The sequence below is a fragment of the Sminthopsis crassicaudata genome, chromosome 3 (genome assembly GCF_048593235.1).
Source record: "Sminthopsis crassicaudata isolate SCR6 chromosome 3, ASM4859323v1, whole genome shotgun sequence".
NCBI lineage: Eukaryota > Metazoa > Chordata > Mammalia > Dasyuromorphia > Dasyuridae > Sminthopsis > Sminthopsis crassicaudata.
The window spans coordinates 58,728,358-58,748,237 of NC_133619.1; the positions used below are offsets into that span (position 1 = coordinate 58,728,358).

Sequence of the window (19,880 nt, forward strand, 5' to 3'; positions counted from 1 at the left end):
CTTTTTATACTGATAACTCTATGTTTGATATATTTTCAAATGATTTTTCCCCTGCATATTCCTGGAACAAACTTTCTCCACTGCCCAGAGCACTTTCATTTCCTGTCATCTTCACCGTTTTTCCCCAGGGAGCCTGGCCATACATCTCTGAAATTATAACAGTGTGTCCTCTGACTAAACCAATATCGTGCTGGAATGAAGAGAAAGCAGTGGGTCTCACCAGCTAGAACGTAAAGCTGGGAGTCGGGACAGCTGACTCCGCTTGACCCTAACTGGACCAAAATTATGCTGGATGAGTCACTTAATTTTCTTGAGTTTTGGTCCTTGTCTACTAAAATAATACATATAAAGGTCTTTGTAAGTACTATGTAAATGTTAGCTGTCTTTATTATTATTGAGTAACATTATTATTATTATTATTATTATTATTGTTGTTGTTGTTGTTGTTGTTGTTGTTATTATTATTATTATTATTACCTTTCAAGAAAAACCAGAATCCCAGGACACCACAGAGTAGGGAAATAATACAGAGCCCTGCAGGACTACCAACTGTGTCTTTCACTGATACAACTATTTTAATTGTGGAATTTTTTTTTTCTCAGTAGTTGTATCTGGTTAATATTTGACTCTTTCTAAAATTGAACGTTTATCCATCCTGATTACCTATCTTGGTGTGTTGTAGCACTTATTATTAAGAGGAACATTATTATTACTTTTCAAGAAAAATCAGGATCCCAGAGCACCACAGAGTAGGGAAATAACACAATGCCCGGCAGGACTACCAGTTTTCAATGATACAATGATTTTTCTCAGTAGTTGTATCTGGTGAATATTTGACTCTTTCTGAGATTGAACTGGGTATCTATCTGGGTATGTTGTAGCACATTTAGGACTTTAAATGAACCACATTCTGTACTCTTAGGGTGCTAAATAAGTTCATTAGGACTTCATTGCAACCCGCTTTATGATACAGCAGGACTTGGTGTACAGTACATCCTTCTTGGACATTATCCAAGAGGTTTTGCTATTGGAGCCACTTTATAAACTTGTCCTCACTATTAGAGCTGAAATCCAGGGTAGTTGTTATTTCTTTCCCTAGTCATGTATTAACTTCCTATTGTGTACAAGATACTGCCCAAGGTCCCAGAGGGAATATGAAGAAGCTAAAAAAATGTTCTTTGTCTTTCCTATGGTGGATGCAAGACAGATGTCTTAATGTGTATTGTACATCTGGATTTGCTCCAAAAGAACACTGTATGAAATAGTAAATAATGAGTTTTGGACTCGGAGTCAGGATAATTTGGGTACAGATCCCATCTCTTATACTTGCATGCCTGTGAATGACTAGCCATTTGGCTTCACAGAGACTTACTTTCTTATCTGTAAATAGACACAGTAATAAGTCATAGTCTCTTCAAACGTTAAACTGGCTTAAACTAGATTTTCAAGGTACTTAGAAGACATTGCAGTGCTATATAAATGTCAGCTATCATCGTCATCATCATCATCATCATTATAATTTCATTTTGTAAAAATGCCTGCTAGTATGCTAGTCTCAAATTTTCCTTCTCAAATAGAAGATCATAAATGAGAGCATGATAAAAGGCAAGCTCAAATTTCTCTGTAATCTATCATGCTAAAGAATAGCAAAGGTAGTTGTATTATGGAAGATAGTTTGGTAAGACCTTCTTTTTCAAGTCCTTTTTTCTGTTACATTCAGATTAGCCAATACTCTGGGGGGGAGGGGAAGAAAGGGTTCTGTCAGATGCTTCCAGGTGCCCAAAGTTGGGCCAGCACAAAATTCAAGGAGAATTTTCACTTCAATTGAAGCAAGAACAACCTTTATCTGTTTTTTTTAATTTTTCTCATTCTCCTTTGCCAATAGGGCACCATATTATCCTATCTGACACTATCAAATGTTCCTTCAGGATAGAGAAGCTGTTCAGTGATTATCTGAAGATGGGATTCCCAAATATCTGCTGATTTCAGTGAAAATGAATGAAGCATTTTTTTTTACTTCTCATTTATTGTATTCTAAATTGCAGTATGGGAGACAGAGTAGTATACTAGTAATTGGTCTTAGAGTCAGGAAAAGCGGATTGAAGTTCCATGTATTGGCTATGTGACAGTGTCACTTAAATGTTCAATTTAAGATGAGTTGTTGACTGTGTCAGAATTAGTGTTTCCCACACAATGAAACCACAGTTATGAATTTCTTGGTCCAAAATCAGTCAGTAGTATAGTTGTTAGGGTTTTTTTAATGTGCTTTATGTTTTCTACCAGATACTAAGCTCCAAAGAATTAGAGACCAAAATGTATTTTTCATTTTCCCCCAGCACCTAAGCAAGTATCTTACAAGTTCATTTCAATCCAACAAATGTTTATTGATCCCTAACTATACATTGTTGATGGAGTTATGAACTGATCCAACCATTCTGGAGAGCAATTTGGAACTATGCCCAAAGGGCTATCAAACTGCACATATTTTTTGATCCAGCAGTGTTTCTATTGGGCTTATATCCCAAAGAGCTCTTAAAGGAGGGAAAGGGATCCACATGTACAAAAATATTTATGGCAGCCCTTTTTGTAGTGGGAAGGAACTGAAATTGAATGGATGCCCATCTATTGGGGAATGGCTGGGTAAATTGTGGTATATGAATGTTATGGAATATTATTATTCTGTAAGAAATGGTCAGCAGTATGATTTCAGAGACACCTGGAGAGACTTACATGAACTAATGCTAAGTAAAATGAGCAGAACCAGGAGATCATTATGCATGGCAACAAGAAGACTATACAATGATCAATTCTTATGGACATGGCTCTCTTCAACAATGAGATGATGCAAACTATTTCCAATTGTTCAGTGATAAAGAGAGCCATCTACACCCAGTGGGAATTGAGTGTGGACCACAACATAGCATTTTTAATCTTTCTGTTGTTGCTTGCTTGCATTTTGTTTTCTTTCTCAGGTTTTTTTTCCCTTCTTGATCTTATTTTCCTTGTACAGCTAGATAACTATCCATATGTATGCAAATATTGGATTTAACATATATTTTAACACATTTAACGTGTATTGGACTACCTGCCATCTAGAGTAAGGGATAGGGGAAGGAGGGAATGTTGAATCCTTTAAATAGCAAGGAGATAAAATCAATGACTATTTAAAAAATAATAATTTAGACTATTCACTGAAAAGTCAAATACTGAGCTAAAGTTTCAATACTTTAACAACATAATGAGAAGATAGGATTCATTGGAAATTTCCCTGATGTTTGAAAAGAATGAGAAGTGGAAAAGGAGATTGCAGAGGATGGGATAGGTAGATTGTATTATAGAAACAATGAACATGAAGTTGGACAGACTTCAAGAAATTGTGGAGGAGAGAATGTCCCTGTATTATAGTCCTTGAGATAATGAAAAGTTAGATAAAACTGAATAACTGAATAACAATAAATCATATGTGCATATGCATATATACATACATATATATGCATATATATACATATATATGCATATATATATGTACACACACACACCTACCTATATTCAGTTAGACAAAGAAATCTATCTAGCCCAATAGGGAAGTAGTAGGTGAAGGAGATAAGAGTTAGGAACATAAAGAAAGGGTGCATCCAAAAGGAAGTAATCAGAAGGAAAACAGACTTTTGAAGAGGGACAGAAGAAAAAAATAGAGAGAGAAAATGATGAGGAGAAAAAAATAAAATGGTGGGACATACATAGTAATTATAACCAATGTGAATGAAAGCAAGGAACAGAATGGAATAGAGATCAAAATTTAACAATAAACTTGAACCAGAAAGACACACAGAATGAAAATAAAGGGCTGCAGCAGAATCTATTATGTTTCAGATGGAATTTAAAAGGCAGGCTTGACCATCCTAGATAATTCAGGTTAACTATCCCAGATCACATGTCTTTGTGTTCTAGCTCACCCAGATTACATGTCAGTCTAGAAAAATTAAGGATCTTGAAAATCTAGAAAAGATTGGAGATATAGAAAATAATGTTTTCTGGATTGAGGATCTAGAAAATAAAGGATCCAGAGAAGAATCTAAAAAAACTGTTTTCTGGATTGAGGTTCTAGAAAAGAATCTAGAAAATATTTGAGGGTCTAGGTCTAGAAAATGTTTTCTGGATTGACACTCTAGAAAATAATCTAGAAAAGAGTTTTTCTAGAGAGAGGGATCAGAAAATAATCTAGAAAAGACTGAGGATCCAGAAAAGAATCTAGAAAAGAGTGTTTTTTTATTGAAACTCTAGGAAAGAGATAGGATCTAGAAAATAATCTAGAAAAGGGAAAGAATTTAAAAAGATTGAAGAAATCAAGGGGATCATCTGTCCTGAATTGCCTATCTTGGTTTGCATGCCTTTGTTTTCTAGATCATTTGGATTACAAATCTTTGTGTTCTAGATCATCTGGATTACATGTTTTTTCTATTACATTTCCTGAATTGCCTTCCTGGATTGTATGTCTTCCATTCTAGATTGCCTAGACTACATGTCTTTGTATTCTAGACCACCCAGATTACATTTACCTTTAGATCTCTACATCACCTAGATTAACTGTCCCAATTACATATATTTGTGTTCTAGGTCACACAAATTATGTGTTTTTGTTCTAGATCCCCTGGATTACTTGTCCTGGGTTACATGACTCTCTGTTCTAGATCACCCAGATTAGTTAGTTCCTGACTAATTGTCCCAAATTTCATGTCTTTGCATTCTATATCACCTTGATTGTGTCTTTGTATTCTAGATCTTCCTGGTTACATGTCTTTGTGTTCTAGATCACCCAGAGATGCAAAATCCAGATGATCTAGAATACAAAGACAGGGAAAGCAGGCATCTGATCTAGAACACAAAGACCTGGGTGATGTAGAATGCTAAGACAGGGGGGAATAGCTGATCTAGAATTCAAAGACAAGAAATGCAGGGCAGGATCTGGAGCATTCTGGACTGCAAAGGCAGGGAAATTGGGTGATCTAGAACACACATATAGGAGGCACTAGCAATCTAGAATGCAATGACAGGTTAAATAGCTGATCTGGAACCCAAATACAAGAAATCCAGTGATCTGGACTGCAAAGACAAGGAACTCAGGTAATCTTGGACACAAAAACAGGAAATCTGGGTATCTTTGAATGCAAAGACAGGGAAAACATGTGATGTAGAATGCAAAAGCAAGGAACCCAAGTGATCTAGAACTCAAAGACCAGTAACCCTGGTGATCTAGAATGCAAAGACAGGTAATGATCTAGAATGCAAAGACAGGGGAAACAGCTGATCCAGAATACAAAAGACAGGGAAGACAGCTGATCTAGAACACAAAGATTAGGAAACATTTTAGCAATTGGGAATGCAAAGATGAAAAACAATTGAATCCTTTAATTGTTCATTGTGATAATAAAGTGTTTATTATCTAGAGACAATTAGGTGGCTAAGCCTGGAATCAGTAAGTCCAGAATTCAAACTTGGCCTTAGATACTTTCAGGCTTTGTGAGCCCAGGGAAGCCACTTCCTTCTTTTTTTCAGTTTGTTCATCTGCAAAGCAGGGGTTATAATAGTAACTACTTTGCATGATTGCTATAAGGATCCAATGAAATAATACTTATAAAGTTCTTAGCACAATGCCTGGCATATAATAAATGTTCACTATTAGTAGTCACAGAAAAAGCAGCTAGGTTTGAATGCAAATAATTTCATCTGTTGAATGACTTATAACTACTCATATTTATATAGCACTTTATAGATTTCAAACAAATCCATTCAACAACCCTGTGAATCGATAAGTAGTATAAGCAAATTATTCCCAGTTATTCCTAGCTAACCAACAAGGAGGAAAAGGAGGAAAGGAAAGAAAGAAGGGAGGGAGGAATGGAGGTAGGTAAGGAGGAAGGAAGGAAGGAAGGAAGGAAGGAAGGAAGGAAGGAAGGAAGGAAGGAAGGAAGGAAGGAAGGAAGGAAGGAAGGAAGGAAGGAAGGAAGGAAGGAAGGAAGGAAGGAAGGAAGGAAGGAAGGAAGGAAGTTGTAGAATCTTAAAGTCCTGGGAATAGAGAGATGATGCTAGCTACAAACATTAGTTTGATATAATAGAGGCTCCATGCTGGCAGGAAGAGAGCAGAGGTCACTACATTATCTGATTCTGCCTTTGTGGTTGATATAATACTGGCTTACTCGTCAAATAGAAGCAAACTTTTAAAACATTTTTGGTGACTCAAGGGAATAGGATCTCAGATATGGAAGGAACTGGTCCCCCATCAGTACACTATAAACACAATTCTCCTTAAAAGTTGCTGTAGCTTTCATTCAGCAATCCATCTATAACTGTTACATTAAGACTAATGTTCCTAGAGGTTCCAACTATGGCCTTTCCATGACGTATAAAGGACACTCAAAACTAGGAACTTCTACACAAAACTTGTCTTTAAAGCTATTCTCCAAGAATGGTGTGTTTTCAGTTCTGCAAAGAAATTGATTAATTTTTATGTGTCCTCATGACTTCAGCACAGATTGAAACCCATCTATGTCCTCTTATCTGAAGGTAGATGGACTCTTCAGTGGGTTCACTACTGAGCCTGTCAGAAAGACCTGAGTTTAAATATATTCTTGGATATTACTTGCTGTGTGAAACTAGGCAAATCATTTACCACTTGTTTGACCTCAGTTTCCTCAATTATAAAATGGGGATGATAATAATAGCACCTACCTCTCAGAGTTGTGAGGATCAAATGAGATAATAATTGTAAAGTACTTAGCACAATGCCTGGCACTTAACAGGTCCTCAATAAAATACTTCATTCCTTCCTCTTAAATTGTTTCTTGTCTGTCTTCCCAGAAATCTCACATAAAAACTTCTCCAGTTCACTTAACACTTTATAGATTTCAGTGTATCTCCTGGCCTGTTAGTTCTCACTCATTCCATGAATCATCCAACTTTTTTCCCTTTTTTAATTTTTAAAAATTTTTGTTTAATTTCCCCAACTTTCTTCTTTTATAAATATCTTTTATACTATTTTATCCCATTGATGCAAATCATTGTATTTTCCTCTTTTTATCCACCATAGGTCTTTCTATGTTTTCAAAAGGAAGAAAAAGATTCAACTGAAACTCAAACTATTCTACCCCTCTAGTCTGGATACTGAATTGAAGAGATAAGGCCAGTTGATTGTTTCTGTTTGCTGAGTAGGAGAGGCAATGTTTTATTCAATTTGTTAGGTAAGTCTCATCTAGTCTGCTCATTCTAGACTTGACTCTGCTCAGGAACCTTAATCCTTACTTTATTTCTCTGGATTATAATCTCTGGGAAAAGAAATTCCATTCAGTCCCACTCAATTATTTGAAAACCCACTGTCAGAGCTTAGAGTTACAAAAGTGATCCCAAGAAGCCTTAATTAGTTTTCTTTGGTCAGCCAAAAAGGAAACAGGTGTATGACAGTCAACAGAAGCTAATAAACATTAATAAATCCATTAATATAAATACCTACCCAGGAGTAGCTAGGAAGGAGTATAGTGGGTTGCTTTGCAAACAATATAAGTTGAGACTTAGAATAACATTTGTAATTGACATTTTACATGGATCTTTAAAATTTACAAAGTACTTTGCATACATACATATCATCTGACCCTAAAAGCCCATAAGGCAAATACTAAGGTATTATCTCCATTTATAAATAGGTAATTCAGCACAATAAATTAAGCACAGAATTGGGACTATAGTGGAAAGGCATCTACCCATCTCTTTCTTCCCTGGTCCTTTTCCTGAGAGAAAACCCAAATAAGACAATTCATTATCTACTCACATTCTCTCCTTCTCTACCCTTCTCTTTCTAGCCCAGAACTTATCCAAGCTGCTTGATGGCCCTCCCAGTTTAGATGAGATTGGAGTCATCAACTCTATATGTTCTGGTAAGATAGAATACTACCAGGCCCTACCATCTGCCCTGGTACTGCTGCCAAAGGTGCTTTAGACCTTCCCTACACTATGAAACTAGGATAGCACAATGGCCTGAGTTCAAATGTGACTTCAGATACTAGCTGTGTGACCCTGGGCAAGCCACTTAACACTGTTTGTTTCAGTTCCCCATCTGTAAAATGAGCTAGAGAAGGAAATGGCAAACTATTCTAGTATTTTGGCCAAGAAAACCCCAAATGGGGTCACAAAAGAGATAGGAGATAAAAGCTCAAACTCAGAGAGCAGGTAGGTAGAGTTTGGTTGGATGTAAAACAGAGTAATATGAAACAAGCCTAGAAGGCTGGTAGAAGTTAGAATTGTGGAAAACTTTAAATGCCAAACTAATGAGCCTGGATTGTATTTACAGCCAATTGGAAGCCCTGAACATATTTGATTAATATAATCTGACTTTAGTCTTAGGAATAGTACTTTGGCAGTAGTGTGAACAAAAATGGGGAGGGCATGGGAAAGGATTGAAATTAAAGAATTAATTTATTTAGACATTTACAAGGAACTTAGTGTTTCAAGGAATCATGTTTTCATCTACATGAAAACTATCTCCTCAAAAGCAGATCACCACTGCTTCTACAACTTAGTAGAATCACTTCTTGATTTGCCACAGACAAAATAAGTAAATAAATAAATGTATGACCTGAGTCTTTTTGTGCTTAGATTAATTCTCCTTCAACAGACACATGATCCACTTTGAATACCAAAGCCTTTCCAGAATTAGCAAAGCCTTCAACAACCCAAAGTCATTTTTATGACACAATGGCATATTCATCATAGTAGAATTTTACTTATGTAAGAAAAACAATGTTTTGGTTCTAGGGGGGTGGAAGGCAAAGATCACAAGCTTCACTGGGTTCAGCCAGAATTTTTCATTCTTGCTCCTGAGTAAATTTGCATGATGGGAACCAGAGCTATTTTGGGAGGGAGGTAGAGATTGAGGGTTGATGAGAATCTTTTTATACCCTTTCTAACTAGTTCCTCTGTAGTATTGCTAAATGGGAGTCTCTAGGATGTTGAAGTGGACCTTGTTTAGTGATTCAGGAGTTTGATAGGAATTCAAAGGAATTTCAGAATATAATTTGAATAAAATTTTAACTTGAGATAGCCTGAGTAGTAGTTAAAACTAGAATATTCAAAAGATACACTTTTAAATGGCTAAAAGTTTTTCTAGTTATCTAACTAGATAGAGCTGTTGGGAAGGAAGGAAAGAAAGGAAAGAAAGGAAAGAAAGGAAAGAAAGAAAGAAAGAAAGAAAGAAAGAAAGAAAGAAAGAAAGAAAGAAAGAAAGAAAGAAAGAAAGAAAGAAAGAAAGAAAGAAAGAAAGAAAGAAAGAAAGAAAGAAAGAAAGAAAGAAAGAAAGAAAGAAAGAAAGAAAGAAAGAAAGAAAGGGAAGGAGGGAGAGAGAAAGAAAGAGAAAGAAAGAAAGAAAGAAAGAAAGAAAGAAAGAAAGAAAGAAAGAAAGAAAGAAAGAAAGAAAGAAAGAAAGAAAGAAAGAAAGAAAGAAAGGGAAGGAGGGAGAGAGAAAGAAAGAAGGGAAGGAGGGAGAGAGAGAAAGAAAGAAAGAAAAAGAAAGAAAGAAAGAAAGAAAGAAAGAAAGAAAGAAAGAAAGAAAGAAAGAAAGAAAGAAAGAAAGAAAGAAAGAAAGAAAGAAAGAAAGAAAGAAAGAAAGAAAGAAAGAAAGAAAGAAAGAAAGAAAGAAAGAAAGAAAGAAAGAAAGAAAGAAAGAAAGAAAGAAAGAAAGAAAGAAAGAAAATGGAGGAAGGGAAGGAGGGAGAGAGGAAAGGAGGGAAGGATACATAGATAAAGGTATAAGTATAGATATTTCCCCTGAAGTATAAGTTAAAGAGCTGTAAAGTAAGCTTGCTCTCACCATGGGGAAGAAGACTCATCCCAATTGAAGACCAATTCTTGGCAGCAAAAAACATTAACTCAGGGAAAGAACTGGAGCACAATTGAAAATGGCAACCTAAAGAATCAGCAGCAATTCATCAGATACAAATAGAACAAGTCAGCAGAAACACCCAACTGAGAGAAATATGGTTCATATCCAGAGGACACTGACCAACTCCATGACTTCAAAAGTGTAAGTTGCCCACAGGTCAAATATATTACCTTTCCTTATATATTCCCTGTACATATGCTCCCACATATGTTCCCTATACATATGTATATCCCCTATACATCCACCCTCATAGATTTTCTTACTATCTTATGCATTGTACCCTCGTCATGAGAGTTTTCTGGTTCCATGTTTTCCCTGTGTATATAGTCAACTATGGGGAAAATGTACTCATGTATTTCCTTGTTATATATCACTATGCGTTTAACAAAATTACTTTTGCTTTGAACTAATGGGCATTCTGGTTTGCCTACTAAAAGTAATTACACTGATGTGGGTTTATGAGGTATGGTTTTAAGTGGGTGGTGACCTACAAAGATTCAGAAGTAGCTTTCTGGGAAACCACAAGTGAGGGGGATGCCAGGTGCTATATAGCAAATGGTCCCAAAGGTTATTTAGCCTATACTTGGACATTTATAGTGACACAGTGCTCAATTCCCATGATTGAGTTCTTCCTTATAATGAGTTTGAGTTTGGCTACCTTTAACTGCCATTACCTGAACTGGATCTCACTCTGCCGAGCTGCCTAAAATAAAAATCCAATTCTTTCTTTGTATAATAGTCCTTCAAATACAGGATATTCTTGAGGTCTTAGTGCAGAATTCTGGAATATCCTATATATTAAGATATTATTTCATATCAAATGAGATCATGTCTTTATAGTTGTAACAATAAGAAGTTATATAAACGTGAGCTTTGAATCATATCTTCCCCACCAAGAAAATCTTTCCTTTGCCTATCCCTAAATACCTTAAATCAAAACCTAAGTCTAACTCAATAACTAGAAATTATTTTTCCTTCTTTTTTCCTAGTATATGTATGAAAACAATTTAAGCTCATTTCTGGCTTGAGGAAAGAAAAACAGATGGATCTTGCTAACATATAGATATACATCATGTATATATATTACATATATAGATTTTATGCACATAGATACATGCATGATATGTTACGTGTTATATATGTATTATATATAATTACACTTCCTTATACTTTAAATTCCTTTTTAAGAAAGGATAAGAATTTAACTGTGCAGTTAAAAACAAGGCCTAAATTCAAGACATCCTGGGAGAGGTGACATAGGATTCAAGGTCATACTTTGGATCTTCCTGTGATCAGGCTTTGCTATGGAAAATAGAAAAGGAAGAAGGAAACAAAAATTGATGGGGAGTAGTGGCAGAGTGGAAGGTTTTAGTAAAGAGACAAAAGTATACATAAAAGGGACATTGAGGCATAGAAGACAAATTTCATGATTTATCCTGAGCCACTTTTGCAGATCAGCCAGTATTTTCACAGCTCTATATTATCATCTGACCTCATGAGAGATTCTCTCAAGGGTATTAGCAAGAAATCCAGAGTGGGAGAAGGGTCCAAAAAAGCAAAGAATCTGTATACCGTGCTATCGTAGTAAAATGTTCAAATAATGAGAGTTCAATAGGAGGAAGGGGAATGATTATGTAGCTGTACAAGGATACTTGCCTTCCAGGAGATCTCAAATTGCCTGGATCTCTGTGAGATTTCAAAAAGAGATTCAATAGGGTGGTGCTAAGATTTTAGGACCCTAAGGAAAGTGGAATGAGAATCATATGGATTAAGATTATGACACAATACACATCAAGATGGTAGGCAAGGTCATGGAAGAAAGGTTGTGTCCAGAAAGTGCTGAGTGAAGGAAGACATGGTGGCTAGGGCTTTCCTGAAATAGTGGTCTGAAAAAATCATCACCACTCATGATAGCAGAGTCCAAGACAAAACTTTCTCCATGACAACGAGGCTGTGGGTAAGTCTATGAAAGAAAAGTCTAGAGAAAGGGGAAGTAAAGAAAATGATATCCTCAAGATTGGACCCTGTCCATTAAGCTGAGACTTCAAGTTCCATGTTAGTTTCAAATCTTTTATTGAAAAATGATTTAATGATTGTACATGTATAACCTATATCAGATTGCTTGCTGTCTTAGGGAGGACGGAGAAAAAGGAAGGAGAGAGAGAAAAAAAGTGGAACTCAAAATATTACAAAAATGAATGCTGAAAACTATCTTTACATGTAATTGGGGAAAAAAAATTTTGAATTTTTTTTAAAGACAGTTGGTTTAAAAGGGAGAGAGGGGACAGGTTTATAGTAAGGATTGATGTGAATAGAGAATGGAAGAGAGGAGAGGCGTGAAGATAAACACTTTAAAAATTACTTATTGGCAGTCCTGCCTATCATGGACCCATATAGACAGACACACATAATGGATTCAGTTTATAGTTGTTTGTATTGTGTGGTTTTACAGAATAGCCTTAATGGCTTAGAAGGGGTTCTTATTATACATTAGTGCACTAGAAAATGTTCCCAGCATTTCCCATAATGCTTGAGGCTGAGAGAGCTTTACTTACTGGGAGAGATTTTCTCAACTATGTTTCCCAGACTCCTGTGAATAAACTCACAATATGGTGAGTGTACTACAAGATGGGAGATTATAAAAAAAATAAAAGTCAAGTAGCAAGGTGATAAAAAAGAGAAAATCTAATAGTAGTAAAGAAAGGAGAGGCAAGATGATCATATGCAACGGAATAGCTATATGCCTGGCAGCATTAGCAGAGCATGATGATTCTGGGATGATGTAAGAATTTTTAGCTTTCTTCCAATTCTGCACCAAGGGTCTCCCAGGAAAGTCTCCAGGTGGCAGACAGTACTGTCTTCCATTGGGACTGTAAATTGCAAAATGATACAGCACTAACATTATGCAAATAAGCCAGAGGAATTAAAAGGGAATTCTATTATTATACTATGGAGGTATAGGATATGGCATTCCTTTGTGTATGTATGCAAAATATGTTTCACTATTTAATCCTCTTTTGGACTATTTATGTTTTTTCACATCTTAATTAAATGCTTTTACTATTGGATTTATGTCTCTAGTATGATCTAATGATAAAGTGAAAGTCCTAGGAACTGGGCCATGAGTTGCATAAATTATTACTTCAAAACAGCTACACTTGAATTAGGGAGCAAAGAAAGTTAATACATGAGCAAGCATCAAATTATATTCAGAATTCAAGTTCATTATTTTAAAATCCATATTCAAGGAGAAAGGAAAAAGCTTTAAAAATGAGCATATGAAATTCTAAGAATTGTTCATTGCAAAAGGAAAAAAATCAGCTCTAGAATATATCTATCGTATATATCTATCAGAACTGGTCTCAGTTTCAGCCCACTTTATTGGTAAGGATGTTTTTTTTTTTTTTAATCTTATGATTTTTTTTACAAAAAACTTTACAAATATCTTTACAAAAACTCCTTTACAGAAACAAATAAACCAATAGGACAGGAAATTAATCATTAGAGAAATTGAATCCCAAAGACTCCACAATACATGAAATAATGAAAAGCAAGTTTATGTTGCATGTAATTTAATTTTAAGCAGAGACAATGAAATATATTCAAGTTTTCAAGTAAGAGTAGGTCATGTGAGATAGATGATATTTAATTCTCTGCTACTATATGTTTGTCCTTAACATTGAAGACATGGAATAAAAATAATATATCTTCTAAATTCAAAAGTTTAGAAATATAATAACAACATTCATACACCTAAGGAAAACAACCACCCAATTTCCCTATCCCTACTAATTAGATGGTTGGAACCTTTGTATATATTTAGTTCGCTAGAAAAAAGTTATAATCACAGACAATAATGAGATATGCTCATTTTAATTTTCTTAGCAACAAAGAAACTAGAATCCAGCTAGAAAATAGGAAATAGCAAGAAAAAGAACATTATATAAATAAATGCAAAGCAACTATCAGAGCCCACAAGAGAAATATTCTTGAGTTCTATCAGTGCTCAGAAAGAGACTTTTATACCATTAATTATACCAATTTGGAAGTATTATATAGTCCCCAAACCCACACACTGTGTCATTTCCTTCAATGTTTACCTCTTACTTGAACCAGATGGAAACTATGTCACCAAATCAACTATGTTGGTCAAAGCCATTTAGAATTGATTGATTAGCTATATTCTATAAAATAGTCAAACATTGGTTCTTACAACTTTAGTTTGTATACCTTAATGATTTTCAGTACTGAACCCTTCCTTGTAGTAAAGAGAAACATTTAAGCAAAATCAACTGAGATAATGAATGTGTCAAACAATGTACCTCTTTACTAGAAGGAAGATGTGTTTCCTTATCAGTTCTTCAAAACCAAGATTGCTCATTACAATTCATTAGTGTGTCTATTTTGGATGGTTAGCATTATTTATGTTATTGTAGGAAGCCTTTCCAACTACTCTCAACTCCTTACTAAAAATTTCCCCTCTCATGCATGTTGCCTTACATGTATTCTCTGTGTATCTTGTATGTGACTAATCATTTACTTATTGTTTCACCTATTAGAATGCTAGCTTCCAGAGGGTAGGATCTATTTTTGCCTTTCTTTAAAGTCTCAGGACTTAGTACAGTGTCTGACACATAATAGGTATTAATAAATGCCTTAGAATTGATTTGGTCTCTTGATACTATTTTCTTTAAATAGCACCACATTATATATCTTCTCACATTTTCCCAAATTTCCCATATGGTTGTTTTCACTATATATTACATTTTCTTCTCTTTTTTTTTTAGTCTTTTGAATTTGTTTTTAATTGTTGTTTTGTGGAGTCATTAAGTTCTATTTGGTCTTTCCAATTTTTATGAATTCTGTTGCTTAAATTAGGTTTTATACCTTTATAGAAATTCTTAATTATTTTTCCAATCTTTTATTCCACAGATCTTGTTTTTTTTTTCATTTTCCCCTCTAGTGCTCTCATTTTATCTATACCATTATTATAGCTTTAAAAAACTTTTACTTTACCTCTTCCAGGAATTCTGATGTACTAGTTGTGTTAAGTTTGTGTATTTATTTGAGAATTTGTTTGTATAAGTGTTTTGGAGTCACTCTCCTTCCATTCATATCTTGAGCATCTCTATCACAATGATAATGATGATGATGATGATGATGATGATGATGATGATGATGATGATGATGATGATGATGATGGTGATGATGATAGCATTTCATGATGCATTAAAGGTTTATAATGAAGATTGTAAATTATGTCATTTGACCTTCACATAACCCTGTATGGTAGGTATTATTATTATCTCCAATTTACAGATGGGGAAACTGAGGTCATAAAAGGCTAGGTGTTTTGCCTGGAGTCACTCAGATCTTCCTAACCCCAAATCCAGTTCTATCCAACATGACAGCTCTAGCTATCATAGTAGCTCTTTATGTTGAGATTCTTTTTTCTGTTTGTTTATTCTTCTTACTTCCTAACATCAAACTTTATTAGGACCAGACTCTTTCTACTTTTGAATAGAATGTCTGCATTTCTAGGGTGTCTTAATGCTGCTGCTTTCTTGGGTATTGAGTGGTGGGTTTTTTCCAGAATGTCGGGGATGGTTCAGAATGTGATCCTTACAAGTATTCAAAGCTCCCAAAGCAATCTGATTTAGGGCAAAATCTGAGCCTTGAGCCTTGATTTCCTAATGAATATGACAAATTCCTGACCTAGATGGGCTTGGGTCTGAGCAACACAACTGTAGTTTTGTTGGCATTCTAGTAGACTGGCACAGGCACCAGCCACTGTCAACCAGTTGCAAAGTTTTGTAGTTCAGAGTGACACAGATCTGCAGACTCCCTTTCAGTCTGGGATTATTGTCATGGCTCTTCTACTACTAATTTCAGCCTAAGCAGAAACTGAGACTTCCCACTCCCCTCCACTCTTAGGTCCACACAACTGCTACTTGCTTCTATACTTGTTCCTTGCTTAGTACATAGCCTAAAACTCTACTCTGGAACACCCACCTTAAGTGCAGATTCCTCCTTTTCAATATGCCCCAGATCTATGACCCAGAACTGCCAGGTGATTTCCTGGCCCCTGCACAAAGTCAGACTCCTCTGTATAGGTCTAGCCCTGGTGCAAATGACAAGCAGGCTTTGCTTCAGTCCCCATGCTAGAAGGCTCTACTTGGTCACCTTAGGCTCCCCCTCATCCCCAACATCAGAAGAACTCTCTGTCAGTCCTCTTCATACTAACCTATGCTAAAAAAATAATAATAATAAAATGATACATTATGATCCCCCCGCCTTGGATTTCCCTACAGTGACTCAATTTGGTATGTTTTCTAGAATTTTGTGGAGTGGTTGTTGGGGAAAGCTCACCTGTTTTTCTTCCTGATATTCCTCCATCTTGGACAGTCTCACCATATTTAACATTTCTTATGTAAAAATATTCAATTACATTTATATACCAACTATTTTCTTATTGATGGGCAAGCATTTTGATTCCTTTTTTTTCCTTCCATAAATAGAGCTGCTATTTAGTATAGATAAGGCTTTTCTGTCATTAATCTATTTGGGGTAGAATTTAAAAAAAAAACAAAAAAACTTGCCTCTTCTGATGTGTCTGAAGCTAATTAGAAACTGCAAGGTCAGCTAAATAGCATAATTCTAGTTTCCTCAATCCCCAGACTAAATTTCTACCATTTGACTAGGACAGAGAAAAGCTCAAATTTATGTCTTTAATGCAATCCAAAAATTCTTTGAAAGTTTGAAAGGTTTTTTTTAACATGATTAATGATTTACTAGTCATTAAGATATCAAAAACTTTCCATTTTAAACTAAATAAGATCCAGAGCTGCATTTATCTCCTGCTAAAAATTAAGGCTGTAGAATAACAAAACAAATTTGATGAGTTTTGGTTTCTTTACCTCTCTTTGTTCCATTCTAGCTATTTATATTCTGTTTGAATAATGGGTAGAATATATTGAGTACCATAGGGATGGGAAGGAAGGAAGGAAAGAAAGGAAGGAAGGAAGGAAGGAAGGAAGGAAGGAAGGAAGGAAGGAAGGAAGGAAGGAAGGAAGGAAGGAAGGAAGGAAGGAAGGGAAGGAAGGAAGGAAGGAAGAAGGAAGGAAGGAAGGAAAGGAAGGAAAGGAAGGAAAGGAAGGAAAGGAAGGAAGGAAAGGAAAGGAAAGGAAGGAAGGAAGGAAGGAAGGAAGGAAGGAAGGAAGGACGGAAGAAGGAAGGAAGGAAGGAAGGAAGGAAGGAAGGAAGGAAGGAAGGAAGGAAGGAAGGAAGGAAGGTGAAAGAAAGAAAGAAAGAAAGAAAGAAAGAAAGAAAGAAAGAAAGAAAGAAAGAAAGAAAGAAAGAAAGAAAGAAAGAAAGAAAGAAAGAAAGAAAGAAAGAAAGAAAGAAAGAAAGAAAGAAAGAAAGAAAGAAAGAAAGAAAGAAAGAAAGAAAGAAAGAAAGAAAGAAAGAAAGAAAGGAAAGAGATAAACATGGGTTTGGGAGCTAGGAGAGAGACAGAAAGGGAAACTGAGAGACAAAAATATCTCAGAAAGAAATAACATGGTCCTTGTAAACCTAAAATTTTAGGTAGGAGATTAACAAAGCAAATATTGGCACTATTTTCTCTAAACTTATTCACATAATCTCCATGGGCATAGAACAGTAGAAATATTTGGACATTTGCTAGAATCCATCAATCAATCATTTATTGAATAACTACTATTTACTCAAATATAATAGATCCATTAGCTAAGTCACAGTATTTTCATTGAGTTTTTCTGTCTTACAATAGCCTGGTTTTTCTTCATATTGACTTTCCATAACCTTACTGGAAATCCCTCCAGTTTCCAGGCCAAAAGAAAAAAAAAAAGAAAAGTTTGGCTGAGATATTTCTCCCATGATTCATTAGAAGCTTACTGAGTTTCTTCCTTAAGTTGAGGATTTTAAGGATTAAGTTGAGGAATGAAATTTTCTCAATTGCAAATAGTTGGGAAGTTACTCCTACATAAGGAGAATTCATCATGCTATTTCCATTGTAGGATATGGTGGGATGGCAATATGATGGCAATATGTCCATATGTTCAGCAGTACAAGTGTTTTAAGATTTGGATTTTTAAATAAAAAATTTTATTGTCTTTCCATGACCAAAATGTTCTCCAGAGTCATTTTGATTATAAGTTGGAGCCAAAGTTATCATCTGTAACCAATTCATACAGTAGTATGATCAGAGCATCAGACACCAATGGGAAGAGTTAAACCTAGGGATAAGAGTAGATTTCTGCCTACATAGTATTAGTTGGAGGAGCCTTAAAGGGTCTAGGCTATGAATGTGTTGATATAAACCAAGGATTCTCTTAAATAAATGCAACCTGTAGCTCATTACTAATAGTCTTATCTAACACAAACTAAGTTTCTTAGAGATTTCTCAATAATCAAACTCTCAAAACACCAGAATTAGGTTCATATTTAAAAGAGCCTTCAACTACCATGCAAGTACTCAGACCAACAAAATACTGATTTTAGAAGTTTTATTAAACTCATGAAAGGAAATAATATTCATGCTCCTAAAACACTGAAGTAATCCCCTTTCTCCTTCTGGTGTCTCTCCTCATTTTCTCCAAGAATATATACAATTCACCAGATTTATAGTATCACACGGAGTATAGATTTCTATCCCTAGCAATGGAAAAACATTTGGGATTGATAGAGGGTCAAACGATTCTCCTCCTGGTGAGCCCCATCTTTCCAAGGATCTCATAAAATCTGCTAGCCCTCAGGCTTTCCATAAGAGGAAAGAATTTGAATTTGCTAGGAAATCATAAAGGATTTCATATCACATCCCTTTTTTCCCACAGTGGCACCAATAGATTTCTGCCTGTTAAGAACTTAGAAGTCCAAAACAGGAAAAGAACTTGCCACAGCTAGAGAGTGGACTAGCATGCTCTGAATCATTGTTCACATGGAGGGCAAGTTGGATGTTCTCCTCCATATTGTATTCTATGTTACTGTTCTATCTCCCCAAACTCTCTGCTTCAAATAAATGTTTCTCTTGGTCCAGAAACTCCTTTACTTAATCCAAGAGTTCCTGAATTCTCTGATGTTCTACTGGTGCCATCTTAAATTTCTTCCATTCCCAGATTGGTTTTAGAAGCCCCTACTCCACAACACTTTCCATTTATTGCCTTCCTAGTGGCAACTTGATTGTTGAGGTCTCTCTAGATAAGAGTACTCTGTGGGAAGTCCCATTTCTCCTTTCTGACCTCTCTCTCTCTCTCTCTCTCTCTCTCTCTCTCTCTCTCTCTCTCTCTCTCTCTCTCTCTCTCTCTCTCTTTCTTTCTTCTCTCTAGCCCTTCTATATAGTGGCCTCTTAAAGATCAAGCCCAAATATACTAACTGGTTCTGGGACTGAGTCATCAATGGACCTTGTTCATCATCTAAAGGTTTCACTTCTTTTGAAGGAAACATAAGAGAGGGAAATATTCCTCTTGGGGCATGTCTATGAATAACTGCCACCCAGAGTCAGCCAGATAACTCTCTAAAGCTATATAGTTTACTTCAGATTCCACAGAAAGTCATCTTTTCCCAATATATTGCATTCTCGTCTGGATCAAAACCTGATATTCTCTATACAGGATGTCCTCAAAGAGTTAGCATAGTTTTAATCCACTAAAGCTTTTAGGCCACCCTATATAAATTTACAATGAGCTCTTTGATTATGATTTCAGCACAGAACCACCAAAAGGTATTTGCTATATAGTCTCAGAAGGGAAGAGGAAGCAGCAAAGCCATTTTACCAAATAAATCTACATTTCTGTGGAAGTAAAAAGAACAAAAACACCTCAAAAGCTTAATATCATGTGGTTTCATGGAATAAGAGTTCAAATCCCAGTTCTGCCATTTTCACTTGTGTAACCTCATGCAAAACTCTCAGCTTATCTCTGTAAAAGGAAAGATC

At 35.5% G+C, this 19,880-nt stretch overlaps 1 protein-coding gene across 3 annotated transcripts in view; it reads right to left on the reverse strand.

Annotated features, from left to right (window-relative positions):
- KCNE4 (potassium voltage-gated channel subfamily E regulatory subunit 4) overlaps positions 1–19,880 on the reverse strand; it is a 48,444-nt gene that overhangs the window by 9,299 nt on the left and 19,265 nt on the right. Inside the window, exon 1 of one of the 3 annotated variants that reach the window (XM_074298608.1) lies at positions 7,823–7,984. The exons of the other annotated variants lie outside the window; for them this stretch is intronic. The gene's annotated coding sequence lies outside the window, so the exon portion shown is untranslated. Of the gene's footprint in view, positions 1–7,822; positions 7,985–19,880 lie in introns of those variants that run through there. 3 annotated transcript variants of the gene reach the window in all.